The following is a 16,112-nucleotide window of genomic DNA, read 5'->3' as shown; positions in this document are numbered from 1 at the left end:
TTTATTCACATGAAAAAAACAACATATAGTGGAGTAGATCTCATTAAATGTCTAGGTAAACTCAGTGTACTATATAAATCGATTGCTGGACATTGTAATGTAATTCTACATATGTCTGATTTATGATTTAGCATTGTATTAGCACGGGCACGAGGCTACATTGCGCATGCGTCGAACCGTGCAAACCGCGCGACGCACACGCGCACCGAACCGAGACAAGCGAACCGAACGGTTCGGATGTTTTTTCATGTACCGTGCCACCCCTAATATATATATATATATTAACAAATGTCTTGAGTATTTTTACACAAACATTATTTCCAAAGCTACCAACCTCAAAAAGTTAAATTCTGGAATAAATAAAGAAATCAATATAAGCACCGAAATTATTATGCAACACCGCCACCAAGTGGTCAAAAATGGTAAAACATTAAAAACCGAAACTAATTATGAGGTGATTTAAATGAACGTCACTTAATCGGAAACATCACGTTCTTAAACTTAAAATAACAAGAGTTTCAGCTATTAATGTAATGATCAAACATACAAATAAATCAAACACTTGGTGCAATATAAATACTATAAATTGCAAGTAGCCTAATATTTAACTTAATTGGCACGCGATAAACGGCTTCATCTCTGTTAAATACGCATCTTTTTGTAAAAGGATGACATTGTATCAAGGCTTTACAAACTCCTTAAGTATTTATCGTTAACTTGGTAAACAGTCAACTTATATTTGTTTATTGACGCACTTTGCACACACAGTCCCGCTTGCAACTTCCGATAAGTCACTCTCTCTGCTGATGATGACTGGTAGAAAGTAGCGCATGCGCACGTGGCTCAGCCTTTCCAACAACAAGCTGATGTAAAAACTAATATATAGAAGGTGAACGCAGTGCCATGCACACATGACACTAAATTAATGCGATAAACATTAAACAACATAAGATGTAACATAAAACCCTGATGTACTTAACTAATAACAAAAAAACTAAGAAGAAACATAATTGTTAAAATAAAATAAAAACCATCAAATGTGAAGCGTCACACAGAGAATGTACGTTTATGGTTAATCACTGTAAATTATAAGATGATCAAAATGTGGGGAAAATCCTCCAAGATGCCTTGGCCTTCTGATATGAATTACGTAGCTCTGAACTATCATTCTTTCTGTACATAATTGTTTCTCTTTAAATTAGTAAGAAGTAAAGAAATGAAAACAGTTCATCCATGTTTTGAAGAGCATAAAAGAGATGTTGTTTCCACCTGACAGGAGCTGTAGATCACCTCTGTGAGAACGTCATCAGAACCTGCATAGATACACTTTATTATACGTTTATCACGGAGCTCAGTTTATGTATATGTAAACTTACTGTCAAAGTGGCAGAGACAGATGAATCCCATGAGTCCAGACAGAAATAAACCAATTCCAGTGAAAACCAGCACTACTAAAAGCCATGAGCCTGTCAAAAGACAAAAATAGAATTTAATCCATGTTTATATCTATATCAGATATATAATGTGCAGTTTTTTTTATTAAATTCATTTTAAATTAACCACACCTCATATGATCATGAAAGAAGGAAATGTCAATGTTTGTTTTAGTTTTTACAGATATTAAGATGTTGTGTATTGTATTGTGAGTGAATGAACAACCTTCAGAGTGAATGTGATCAGTAGGAGGAACAGCTGCAACAGAAAAGATCTCAGATGAAATCATATTACAATACAAAATAAAAAAACTGAACTAGTTCAGAACTACAGCATCATGATTACAGACATCAGTGTTTCTAGATAATCTCACTGTCAGAAAAAGGATTCTTCATATTTAACATTTAATACAGATTAAATATTCTATATCAACAAAGCAAAAATCCACTTCCATGTTTCTGACTCTCTGGTGGTTTCAGGCAGAGCAGAAGCTGGTATGAAAACATCAACAGTGTGTCAGAGTGAGATGAGATATGAGAGATAAGAAAATATTAGCCTAAAATCAGTTACCAGAGTCAATGATCAATAATACAGTTTAGCTGTAATTTTATAACAATATTTGACTGCTAAATCCTGTGACTAACCATAGCCACATAGTAAAGCTGTGCAATAAACACAATCATTTTTGAAGCAATTTAAAGTGAAATGAGCAAAATGCCTGTGCTTTTCAAGTGTTTTATTTTCAAGAAAAAAAAAAAGAAATTGGCTGTCAAAGTTTCACCAGTAGAGGTCGCTGTTGAAGATGCAAAGAGAATTCAACTATGTCAAAGGAAGCATTTAGTTTGGAAATAAAACAATTTTTGTTGTGGTATTAATACAGTATAGCATACAATAATACAATATACATATATTTAAAAAAACTGAAAAGTAAGATGGGAAGAATATTGTATTAATATTGTGTTATTTCAATATATTTTTAAGTATAGCCTATACTAATATCAATGTAGGCTACTAGTAGTTTTGGTTTGAACATTAGGGGGTTGAAGTGTGAACTGTTTAACAGGGTCCCGGGGCATATGCTCCCTTGTGAGGTCTATTTGTTTGTTTGTTTGTTTTTTACAAAATGGTCCTTTCAGGGTTCATGGATTCAATGACTCATTCTCTCTCCCTGTGTGTACTGTGCGTGACTGCGTGTGCTTATGGGTGTGTCTGCGGATTGTGGCTGATCAGCTCATTAGCTGATGTGCACACAATTTCTTTTTGAATTCATATTGATCAGCTCATTAGCGCCAGCTGGGCTCGTCAGCTCTGCTATTTAAAGGTACTCTGAGCGATGTTGGGTAAAGTCACTTCTTGTTGATGTTTGAAGTATTGTCAAACAAAACGGAGGCTAGATCGACCCTCCCTCATCCGGTCCACTCCCTTCCGTGCTTCTTGAAACAGTCATGAACGAGTTGAAGGCTTTTCCGATGTAAATCCTGAATTCGCGTTCCTTCTCCTTTTCCCTGTTCTTTGCTATTTGTTCACCGGAACGTCATCTCTTTGGCCGTGTGTCGGCCATATCAAAGTACAATTAACAAAAGAGAATATTATTATAACTTTAGTCGTTGTCGTTGTCTAGAACATCTCTCCTTTAGCTAACTTCCCTCTGCATGCTTCTCTTTTCTCCACTTCCCTCACCCCCCTTCATGTGCACTCGCACTAACCCAGCGGTCCCCAACCTTTTTTGCGCCACGGACCGGTTTAATATCAGACAATATTTTCACGGACCGGCCTTTAAGGTATTGCGGATAAATACAACAAAATAAAATGATATGACCGGCATAAACTGGGGTATTTTTTAAATATAATAATAAACGTGAATCCAATGTGTAGGCCTACTCACAACTTTATTAGCAGTGTCCTCGTAACATCGTGCCTAAAGATAACTGAGAAAGCCTGAACACAAACAAAATGCCCCCCAAAAGAAAAAAAATCTCCATGTTTTCGGTGCTGATGCGTTCATGTAACATGTAAGGGTGGCGCTGCCAATAAAGCACCTAAAAGCTGTCACAACGAACCGGACAAATTAATGATTATGAATATGTAAAATATAGCAGGAGACATTTTAATTGTTTACTAATAAACCAGTTTTTTTTTTATGTCAGTGTCGGCTGGAAAGATGAAGTTGACGATGCTGACTCGCGATCTTTGCAGTAGTGAACGCGCCAGAGAGAAATGCACATTTCATACGGATTACATAAGCAGAGAGCAGTCTGATTTCTTTCGTTTTGAATTGTTCTGTTTAAAAGTAGACATTTCAAGCTTTCTATATATGTCTCAGGTCTGTGAGGCAAGTTAGGCTACCTTATCACTGAGTTTCGGTTAATTTATGAGACCAGCTCCAGTTCACGCGCTGGCGCCTCCGTGTCGTGATTATCTATTTTCTAATATATTTACTTCTTATTTATTAAATCCAGATAATTGGTTGATGAAACATTGATTAAAATTAAGATACAATTAATACAAAACGAAATTAAATTTAAAGACAGGCTTTGTGCTTTGTTTGAAGTCTCTGTGAAAGTTTTAAAGCAGTCTTTTAGTGCCGCTTTCAGAGCGCTCGCGTCCGTAACGGAGAACTGTTCCGTCTGTAACATTTTTTTTTTTTTTTTTTTGTGTGTGAAATAAATTTCTAAATAAATGCGACTTATAGTCCAGTGCGACTTAGGCTATATGTTTTTTCTTCTTCATGGCGCATTTTTTGACTGATGCGACTTATACTCCGGAGCTACTTATAGTGCGGAAAATACGGTAAGTTATTTATTCTTTCTGTGCGGCCCGGTACCAAATGTCCCACGGACCGGTACCGATCCGCGGCCCGGGGGTTGTGGACCCCTGCACTAACCCACCCAACCCCACCCCCAAATCATTCTTGTCAGTTATTCTCTGGAACACTGTTTGTTATGTTTCGTGGTCCAGACTGGGCCAGTTTGATTTTGTTGCCGTTTGTGGAGCCTGGGCTGTGTACAGAGAACGCATTTTTTTACAGTGTGTTCAGGGGACAGGCAGCTGAGGAGATGATTGCTGTATGTGACCAAAAAAAGTTTCGGGCTAAAAAATGCATGACATCGTTTAGAGCACCTTTAATGTCTGTGTATTCCGTCCTGTGTTGTCAGAATGTTTGGTTTCTCCTCTGGTCGAGTCCTGGTCCCGTTTGTGTTCTCTGACTTCTTTTCTTCGTTCCCTGCTGGATTTCTGTCCCTGGCTGCCTGGTCGTTCCTGCAATAACTCACGGAGGATCTGGTTTTGCCCATTGCGTCCCTGCGCTGCCTTGTGACTTTGTTACCTGCCATCCGACTGATCTGACCCATTCTATCGTCACTGTTTATATTATTCATTAAACAGTCTTTTTTCCCTCGCTACTTCATCTGCATCTTCTTCCTGACAGAACGATCTGACCACTGTTATGGATTCAGCGAGTGCATCCGATCTTCAGGAATCCCTGTCCAGCAGTAGTTCACGCATGGATCGACAGGAGGAACAGATGGTTGCTACGCGTCGAGCGGTACAGACTTGGTAGCGCAGGTGGCCCCACTGCACCAGCATTCTAGGGTGCATTAAAAACTTTTTTTATTTTTATTAACAAAGACTGGCAAAAATCTTTAAATCAAAAGTTATAGCTGCCTGTAACTATGATAAACATACAATTGGAATGTGGAAGACCAATCCAAAATGAACTAAAATATTTTTGAATGAAATTATGATGGGAGAGTGTTCAGCTCATAAGCAATACAGTCTCATCTTGAGTCATGTGACTTCCCATTTGCTAACTAATTTGGCATCTCAGTAGGCTACTAGGTAACTTATGACATTCTTCTGTTAACAGACAGAGTAGAGGTTGCCATGGAAACTGAAAAAAACAATGTGTGCCACAAAATGAAGATGCATTAGCCTATTGAACTTTCTATCAAACTATGTTTGAATTCATAAACAGTTAAACATTGAGAAAAGCAGCGTAATCGAAGTAAAGAGACCTTTCATGCTGCTCAACATTTGGAAACGTGTAGAGTTGAGCCTTGGTTGAGTAAATGGTTCCCACATATATTTTTTTATTTCAACATAGGCCTAGTGATTTTACCAATGAGGAAGAGTGGATGAACTTACGTGTGGTTTTCTTTGTTTTGCTGTTTGGCAGTTTTGACTTGGAAAGTAAGTCTACAAATATAAAAAATAAAAAATAAATTGCAAGTAGAATCACCTTTGAATCACGTTTTCAATTTTAATTCAGAATAACCAGAAAAGGTGTTATCAGTAACTTACCAGCTGTACTGTACGTTTCAGAAGTGGACATTAAAGGTAAAGCTGTTAAAAAACACATTGTAAAATTTGCAGTGATGTATAATAAAATGTTTCACCGCAACAGATAATAATGAGCCTGACAGAACAATTGCATTCAAGGTGGAATAAAAATGATGGCTTTTTTATTTTACAAACTCAATTACTCACAGGTTTTCATGGCTGTTGTAGCATGTGCAGCTGGTGTTGAAACTGTAAAGACAGTTTACCAGTATTACAGGGAGCAATTGCAATATTTAACTTTAAAGCAAATGTCAATACAGTCTGTTGTTAAAGGTACAGAGCCTTCAAATACAACTTTTTTCCCCACATTATGCTGTATGATGTAATTCTGCTCTGTATTAGTTTATATCCAATAAGGATATTACAGAACCAAAGAACCAGAACTGTAACATTTAAGAATGAGACAATGTGTTTATACAGTTGTATATAAACTGACACTAATTTTGTTTTCAATAATCCTGCTGTAGAGAAACATTACAAGAGTGAACAGCCCATATCATAGATTCATAAAGTAAATCACAGTAGATAGATGTATGTAAAGGATTTTGGTGTTTGTTTTTTGATAGAAATAACTTTTTTAAACATTGTCAATACATAAATATCTCAAGACTCAAACATTGTAATAACAGTTTGTAACCCAGAAGAACATCAGTGAAATCTCTCACCTAGAACCTTCACTGTAAAAGCAGGAGAATGAGATGATGGTTTATCAATCCCGTACTCAGTTATTGTGTAGAAGCAGTAAATGTTGACTGATGCAGGAGATTTTACATCTGCCCATCTGAACACTTCAGCACCAGTGAGATCGAGTTCACATAATAGACTGACTTTCATATTCTTCTGTTCACTGTTTATGTAGAAATGACACTGTTCCACTGTAACATCTGCTGGCGTCTCACAGATCATCTTCACTGAGCTGGACTCTCTTAGCACATATGGAGATACTTTTACAACAGGAGCTTCTGAAACAACAAAAATAGATCAATCCCTGCATTACATCTTCTTACTGACCACTTTTCCATGCATCATTTTCCAATCATGCTCCATGTTTTGGTGAAACTTTTAAACAAATTTAAATTCATTAATGTCCTTGCAGCAGCAGCCAACTACACAATTAATGGAAAATGTAGGCCAGCCCATGAAGGTATTTGTTTACTAAATTAGGGTCATACAGTCAATAATTGTATCCCTTAAAACTCATCTTAGATAATCAAAATGACATAATTTCTTCAGCCCTTAAAATGTAACTTTACACCCTTGCTTAATTTAATTGACGAATATCCATTAATATGCAAATTAGCCCCACCTCCACTCAATCACACCAGCTCAGGCTACCTGATCCACTCTGTCAACTTAAACGCGACACAATGGCAAGTGGAAATATTGGTTTAATTCAGCCATATGGTTTGAAATGTAAACTTCAGAAGAAGAAGAATTTACAAGGTTGTCTACATTACAAGACAATGTATCAGAATGGTAATTCTGTCAGGTCCATTAAGTCAAGAACACACAGACAATAAAAATAAAGAATTTTCATTGAATAGATTGCAAACAAGTTGATGTTCCTGAATTGAAATTTGGCAGTATGGCTCTGTTCAGGGAGTCCTCTGACCTTTCATGAGCACCATGAAATAGCAGAGAGTCAGAGGACAGCAGCAGCAGCATTAGGGAACGCTCACACAGTTTAGGACTGTGAGAGCTAAAATATCCCCCCTGTGAACAGAGCAAGCAACATGACATAAAGCAATGCCACATTATGCATAAGGAGGAGCTGGGGAGGTGGCGGGCAGCAGAAGCGAGCAGCAAGCATGTATGAGCAAACTGAATGTGCTTTAAATAGGGCGCCTTGTTTGAGCTTTGGCCATTGAGCAGCAAGGGGAGTTAACAAGCTAATGCAGCTCAGCTGGAGCAGATCAGCTGACGGGACAGTGTTGTTAGCAAACAGCATTAGCAGCGTCTTGACTACCTGGCCTGCCAGAACTGACGCTGACGCTCAATTGCATTTTATGTATCGCTCTGCTACAATGTTGGACATATAACAGTAGGCTAATTGAAATCCCTAGTAAAAAAAACCTGTTCCAAAATGTATTTAAAATAAATTCATTCATACTAAGTTTACTTCAAACCATTAACATATTTACTGACATATCGCTTGAGACTTCCTGAAATAAATATTGTGATTAAACTTTATTTGGAGTGTTTTTTTTAACAATGCACATTTCTTAATATTAAGCATAAAATGTGTTTTAATATCATTATTAGGATGATAATCATATTAAAGACAGATAAAGTCCAACACTGCACGTTTGACAGGATTCATTACGTTTGTGACGGTAGGAAACGGGTGGTTTCTAACTGCGTTTTTGAAACTGTCTTTCATACACTGCAGTTCTCTTACGAGAGATTCTCTCGTACTGCGTAGAATACGCTAGGGGAAAATCCTTTTCCACGAGAATACTGAAGCCAAAAAATGATCCCTAATTTTGTATTAATGTAAAACGCGTTGCGGCAGCATACAGACATAGGCGAGGCAGCTCGCGCGCCTATTGGCTGGTCTGCTGGCAACTGCTTAAGCCTATCGAGCGAGACCTAGAGTGACGTCAGACCCAATGAGGGCGCTTCGCGCCCTCTGCGTCACGTCCCGCCGAAACGGGCGTGGCTTAGGTCTATAAATACCGCTCGCAGGCTTTATATCTCTGATTTTTCATCCTTCAGCGAAGCAACTCACATCGCTGGATCCGAGAAGAAGCCGCGCTGTTGAAGAAGCACTTCAGCGGGACGAGTCGAGAAGCTGCTGGCCGCGCCGCCTTCATCGCCTTCCTGCTGCGCTATCCGGCGTTATATCCTTTCTCTTCTACTGTGCCTTGTGTGTGCTCGCCGCCGCGACACACACTCTCATTGCACTAAAAGAGCCGGGCGTCTTTTTCAAGACGCCCCTTCCTGAGGATCACGCAGTTCTCGCGCTCGCTGACGGCGACTGCCCTCACTGCGAGCTAGGTACTGCCTATGGTGACTCTGAGGACTCACCTGGCATCCTTCTCCGAGACTGCTCCTCCGCCCTTCCAAGCCACAAAGCTCGCCGGTTCGCCCGCTTGCCTTGCCTGCTTGGGGGACGATACCCGCTCTCCCTCTGTTCGAGCCGCGCAACCGCGCCGTTCACAGGGGATGTCTGGAGCGGACCGTCACAGGGCTGGCTTTCTCTCTCCCTCTGTTCGAGCCGCGCAAACTGCGCTGCTCACAAGGGAGGCTGGAAGCGGATGGTCGGGGTTAGTTTTTCTTTACGTTACAAGAAAGCTACCCTACCCCTGCGCCCCATTCACGCGTCACTCACCGGCGAAAGGAGAAAAGTGTTTACAGTCCCGTCGAGACCGGACTGACCTCATTTCTCACACATGTCTCAGTTCCCTGATCAGGCGACTGGAAATGTCTATACTGCAGCAAACGTGCCTGTTTTTTAATACACGCACGCCTGCAAGCAAACGCCGAAGAAAACATGTTGACGCTCTTTTATATGCTCGTGCATCTGACAGCCTTTGTGTTTCCCCCCTGTGGCTCGGTGGCGGAATCCTAGGTTTTTTCACACGGGAGACCGGTGTTCGAAGCCTGGTCTAACGGCAGATAAATTATGCCGCCAATGCTTCGTTCTGTCAGTTCCCTGGAAGGCGACTGCAGACGTGCATTTTGCAGCCGACGAGCGCGTTGTACAACCCGCTCGCCTGCACCCAGACACCGTTTCTATGGTTCCCGTGCGTCACTGGCGAAAGGAGAAAAGAGTGTTTTAGTCCCGCTGCGGCCAGGCCGATCTCAATTTCTCACACATTTCTCATTCCCCTCTGAAATTCAGGCGACTGGAAATGTCTTTATTGCAGTGAGCGAGCCTGTTGTTACACGCACGCCTGCAAACAAACGCCAGCATGTTGACGCTCTCTGATAATACTCGCGCTGACTGAAATCCTATGTGTCTGCCCCTGTGGGCCAGTGGCAGATTCACAAATTTCCGCACGAGAGATCCGTGTTCGATCCCGGGTCTACCGGCAAATAAAATTATGCCGTCAATGCTCGCTCTGTCAGTTCCCTGAAGAGGCGACTGCAGTTGTGTATTTTGCAGCCAACGAGTGTGTTGTACAACCCCCTCGCCTGCACCCAAACCTTGCCGCTCGTCCAGTTCCAAGAAATGTGACTGGTCCAGCGTATTTAGCAGCCAACAAGCCGGTTCCATTGCCCGCTTGCCTGCACAAAAAAGCCATTTTACGGCTACCCAGATAAATCCCTTAAAGAGTGTATTTTCTGGTGTCCCGGCCACGGCCGACGGTGTTTTCATGTGTAGAAAAAATGCCCACTACTCAGTGCCCATTCCTACACACAAGCACAGCCCTTCACACAGGGCTCGCGCACATAAAATCGACTCAGATCGATTGCGCTTTAAACGTAGCAAACGTGCCCACTACCCAGTGCCCACAAACGCTACTTCCCACATGTCTCACGGTCTCTGTAAATACAGGACCAGTATGCATACGCTCTGCTCACGCGAGCAATGCTGTAAAAGTGGTGTATGTGCCCGCTGCTCTGCGCCCACGCCCACACACAGACATGAAACTAGCCCAGCCCTCCCCCTCTCAGTTAGACACTGCAGAGGAGTCGAGCGCGGGCATTCTGCCCGCTGTTATCAGCGCGCCCCCTGCCTCAGATGTCGTGAGCGCGACGCTTATGTCACAGCTAGGGGTGTCGCAATATACCGGTATTGACGATAATCATGATATTCAAAGCATGAAATATCGACATCGTGTTAATTTAGAGCAATACAATATACCGGTATTGGCGATATTGGCGTTTTCTAGACGCAGCGCTCGTCCGCGCCCGCGCAGCTAGAGTGAAACACTCTGTCCACACCCGAAAAAAGTAAGCTGAGCTCGCCAGTATTAACAACAGAGTTCTTCGGCTTCAAAGAAAACAGCACCTTAGAGGTGGTCGCACCCCGGACGAGAAGCGCAGCGCCACGTCTTTAAAATTCGAACACATTCTGTATGAGTGTACACACACCGGACGAGAAGCACAGCGCGGTTCTATTCGGCGTCTGTCCGCGGCGCCCAGCAACGGCTCAGGACCTTGTTCAAAATCCTGCCGCGACACAGAGCGCAGAAAAAAGTGTTCAGATCACAGACTCAGCAACTATTGTATTTAATTGTACAGTATAATCATAACATAGTACAGACATTATCTCAATTCCATAATGTCCTTAAACATAATGATATTGCTGGCCATAAACTGAGAAGGTGCGTGTCCGGTGTGCAATACCTCGAGTTGTCATAGACGCGACGCGGCTATTATTTTACTAGTCATCATGGAATGGGAAACGTGACATTAACTGTTAACAGGGGGTTTCTGTGTTCATATATTTAATAAAGGGTGATTATTAAAATTAAGAACCCCGTTTTCTTTACTCATCTTATTTTTTGTATTTGTATTTGCACTTGATTTTTTTATTCAAATCTGCTATCTGCATGACTTTATTGGCGCCAGTGGAACAACAGGTTTAAGAGCTTTTCAGTTCTTCAGGAAACCTTCAGACAGTGTTTGGCTTCAGTTTGAAACCAGATAAACTTCACATGCTTGTCTTCATTCACAAAAATTTGCCATAGATTGAGTACCCCCCCCATAGATTCTATAGATATCGCGATATATCGATATCGTGAATTCTTTTGGCCACAATAACCGTGGTGTGAAAAATCTAACATCGTGACAGCCCTAGTCACAGCACACAAAAGCCGCTGTATCGCGAGCCGATCAGAGCGTGCTTCGCATCCAGCCCCTAGCTACTCGCGCACTTGCGTGGGAAAAGCTTCCCGGGGTTTCGAGATGGGTGCTGAACATCATAAAAGAAGGCTATTCGCTGCAGTTTCGCCGGCGCCCTCGCCGCTTCATGGCGCGCGTCGAGACCACGGTAGAATCGAAAGTAGCTCATCTACTTCGAGCCGAGATTCTGAAACTGTTGAGCAAAGGGGCTATAGAACCCCTATCTCAATCTCAAAGCGAAGGGGGGCTTTACAGCAGATACTTCCTGGTGCCCAAGAAAGACGGGGGTCTCAGACCCATACTAGATCTGCGGCAGCTGAACAGAGCGCTTCTGAAGCGCCAGTTCAGGATGCTCACGACCAGAAAAATCCTCGTGCATGTCCGCCGAGGGGACTGGTTTGTGTCAATAGATCTAAAGGACGCGTATTTTCAAATACAGATAGCGTCACGTCACAGGCAATTTTTGAGATTCGCCTTTGAGGGCCAGGCATATCAGTACACAGTCCTGCCTTTCGGCTTGTCCCTGGCACCCCGTACATTTACGAAGTGCATGGACGCAGCGCTCGCACCCCTCAGACTACGGGGTATACGAGTGCTGAACTATCTGGACGACTGGCTGATTCTAGCCCAATCTCACTCGGAGCTCGTAGAGCACAGGACCATTTTACTCGATCACCTCGAGAATCTCGGTCTCGCAGTGAACTGGGAAAAGAGCTCGCTATTCCCCAGTCAGATTATATCTTTTCTGGGAATAGAGCTGAACTCGCTGCTAATGACAGCACGCCTGTCATCTCAGCGCACACTGGACATTCGGCGCGCAGCCGGCTCGTTCCGCTGCGGCGCGATAGTCCCTCTCAAAACATTTCAAAGGATGCTAGGTCTGATGGCCTCAGCATCTTCAGTTCTCCAGTTGGGCCTTCTGCGCATGCGCCCACTGCAGTTCTGGCTCAGAAAGAGAGTACCACGCACAGCGTGGGCCTCCGGTCGGCTTCGCTTCAAGGTCAATCAAGCGTGCATTGCAGCTTTGAAACCTTGGGAGGCAAAAGACTGGTACCAATCACGCCAGGGCGGCCTCAGGTCCCTGACTCTGTACAGGCTAACCAAGCGCCTCCTGATATGGGCCCGCAGCAACCTGCTCTGGCTGAGAGCAGCGCACGTGCCAGGGCTCCTAAATATAGGACCAGACAGACTGTCCAGGAACCAGGTTCCGACAGGGGAATGGTCTTTGCACCCACAGACAGTCCAGCTGCTGTGGAAGAAATTCGGCAGAGCGGAAGTAGACCTGTTCGCGTCTCAAGAAAACGCTCACTGTCCAGAATTTTTCTCGAAGAGCAAGGACGCGCTGACCCACGAGTGGCCTCGCCGTCCTCTCTACGCTTTTCCCCCCGTCTCCCTCCTGACTCAGGTGGTAGAACGGGTCAGGGAAGAAGGATGCTCAGTGCTGCTTGTAGCCCCACTTTGGATGAGCCAACCTTGGTTCCCAATTGTGATGCAGTTAGCGAGCACCGCCCCGTGGCCAGTGCCTCTGAGGAGGGATCTCCTCTCTCAAGCCAACGGCTCGATCTGGCATCCTCACCCAAGAGCTGTGGTCCCTCCATGTGTGGGCCATCAACGGGTACCCGCTGACCTCCCACAGGGAGTGTTAAACACTATCACACAGGCCAGAGCTCCGTCTACGCGACGTCTCTATGCCTCAAAATGGTCAGTGTTCTCTAGCTGGTGCACAGCTCGTGGTGTGTCACCCCTGCATTGCGGTGTGACGGAGGTTCTCTCCTTCCTACAGGAGCTGTTGGATAAGGGCAGGTCCCCTTCCACGCTCAAAGTCTATGTAGCGGCCATAGCAGTGTTCTCTTCGACCACGCTTGGCCAGTCTATTGGAAGGAACGATTTAGTCATTCGCTTCCTTAGAGGAGCTAAGAGACTGAATCCTCCCAGACCTCCCACAGTCCCTATATGGGACCTTTCTACGGTACTGGAAGCCATGAAAGGTCATCCATTCGAGCCCTTGCAGAAGATTGATCTTAAACACCTGTCTTTCAAGACGGCGTTTCTTCTGGCTCTCGCTTCAGTGAAGCGCATAGGGGACTTACACGCGCTCTCAGTAAGCGCGACGTGCATGGAATTTGGGCCGAATGGCTCTAGAGTTATACTCAAACCTAAGCACGGTTATGTTCCTAAATCCCTCAATACACCGTTCAGAGCACAGGTCATCTCCCTGTCTGCTCTGCCGGTCACTGAAGGAAATATGGACGAAAGCTCCCTTTGCCCAGTCAGGGCGTTAAGAGCTTATGTGTCTCGCTCGTCTGTTTTCTGACAGACGGAGCAGCTCTTTGTTTCGTTCAGCGGGCGTTCTAAGGGACTAGCCGCTTCGAAACAGACCCTATCCAGATGGGTAGTGGACGCAATAGCGCTAGCTTACACAACCAAGGGCATGCAGTGCCCGCTGGGTGTCAAAGCGCACTCCACGAGAAGCATGGCTTCATCGTGGGCCTGGTCAAGTGGGATTGCCTTGCAAGATATTTGTATGGCGGCAGGCTGGGCCTCTCCGTCTACATTTATAAGGTTTTTACAACCTAGAGGTTCCCGCACTACAGGCCAGACTACTGTCGGTCTAGTATGGCCAAATCTCATAAACTGACGCTGTCAGTTATGCAGCTATTTGAGTATTGCAGTCCTTGCTCTATGCTGCCATAAAGGAAGATAGTGGCTAAACCCCTCCTCTTCCAGGATTCCCTGTGAGTCCCCTGGGTGATTGTGTACTGTATGAACTCCGGGCTGTCGCCCTTGAGTCTATAGTATCAGATCCCAGCACGCACGGCGTTTTACAGTAGGTTCCCCTAGCGTATTCTACGCAGTACGAGAGAATCTCTCGTAAGAGAACGTACTCGGTTACTAACGTAACCTCGGTTCTCTCTAGAGAGAGGAACGAGTACTGCGTATCCTGCCGTGCATGCACGCGCTCTGGTTGCTTCGACTATGAAAAACCAGAGATATAAAGCCTGCGAGCGGTATTTATAGACCTAAGCCACGCCCGTTTCGGCGGGACGTGACGCAGAGGGCGCGAATTAATTTCTTTTAATGTTTGGCAAAAAAAAAAAAGGAAAAGAAAGTCTCTTTTTCATGCACTTCAAAAATGCATTCCTCTGATTCTGATAGCTTTTATCAGCATACAGTAGCTCCAGAGCCCGTCTACGGAGAGCCTGCCCACTCCCTATTAAGTCCTATTGTACCGAATTTTGGTTGTAGTTCCACCAGAGTTCCACTGGGGGCGATCACCCATGAGTGCAGATTGAATGGGAGTCTATGGGGCTAGACGGCTAAATTTGTCTCTTTCACCCGATTGGCGTTGAGAAATCTTAGATTTGATAGTAGGTTTTGCAAGTTCAACATGGGTTATAGGTCGAAAGTTGAATGAACGAGTACTTATGTCCTTTCGATTTCTTACAGGTTGAGTTGTTGTTGCCCATAACACGCTAGCATTCTGCTAATGAACGCTGATTGGTCAGTGAAGGACTGATTACGACCAGAGATACCGCTTGATGGCATCGTGGCATCCGAAGCGGGACCAGAAACAAACAAAACAAAAACTCTTCTAGCACGTGTATTTACCTGTGTCAGCTGTGTTGTCGATGCCTCGAGAGAAAAGAAAGTGCAGAGCGCGAAAGCACCAAAGTGACTGAAGGATTGCCGTAAAGCAGCATCTCTGGTCGTACGATGTGCATGACGTCATTGACACTTTAAAAGACTTTTTAAAGCAAATAAGTGACTCTAAAAAATCTAACACCCAGCAATGTGTAATTTTTTTGCATCTCCTTTTGAATACAATATTCAAATTACTAGACAAAAAATTATATCCTGAGAAAAGTGGATTTCGATGAGTATACTGCCATAGACCTCCATTCATTCTGCACTCGTCCTGTGAGCGCCCTTATATGGAATCAAAGTGGAACTGCAACCATTTCAGAAGCCGGAAGTGTACTGAGAGTGAAACTTCTCGCCTTATTAGACATTACATAGCTAAAGTAAAACTGCTTTAAGGTTGTAGGTTCATGTGTCTGCTGTGCTCTACTAAAACACAAACGTACTGATGATCACACATGCTTAAATTCTGTATTTTAGACAAATGTTTTTTCACTACAAATGTGGACATTCAGTGTTAAATTAACATTAAACGACAAAGATCACTTACTGTAAGACTGAACCTCCATAAACAGCTGAAGAGCAATGAAGATGAACAACTCCATTACAGCGAGAGTGAGAAAAGAGACGAGTCTCACACAATAGTTGAATTAGGAAGTAACACATTAGACCACAGGAAACCTTATAATGCAGTCAGAACTATGAAGATGAACGTACATCATGAGACCACGTGTTCAGCAGATCTGGGTTACCGGTAACATTTTTTGTAGGCTCACAGACTACAGGCACATAATGTCTGTCACGCTCTGCCTGTTTAGTTTTCATGGACTTTTAGTTTGTTTCTCTTATTAACCTGTTTCCTGTGTTCCTTTATTCCCGCCAGTCCTTAGTTGCCATGGATATTCATT

At 43.5% G+C, this 16,112-nt stretch overlaps 1 protein-coding gene across 2 annotated transcripts in view; it reads right to left on the bottom strand.

Moving 5' to 3' along the window:
• The window catches only part of LOC311281708 (uncharacterized protein), a 134,678-nt gene that overhangs the window by 88,910 nt on the left and 29,656 nt on the right, over positions 1 to 16,112 (bottom strand). The window lies entirely within an intron of this gene.

Source organism: Rutilus rutilus (genome assembly GCF_951802725.1).
Source record: "Rutilus rutilus genome assembly, chromosome: 22".
NCBI classification, from domain to species: domain Eukaryota; kingdom Metazoa; phylum Chordata; class Actinopteri; order Cypriniformes; family Leuciscidae; genus Rutilus; species Rutilus rutilus.
This window is presented reverse-complemented; position numbering and strand designations above follow the sequence as displayed.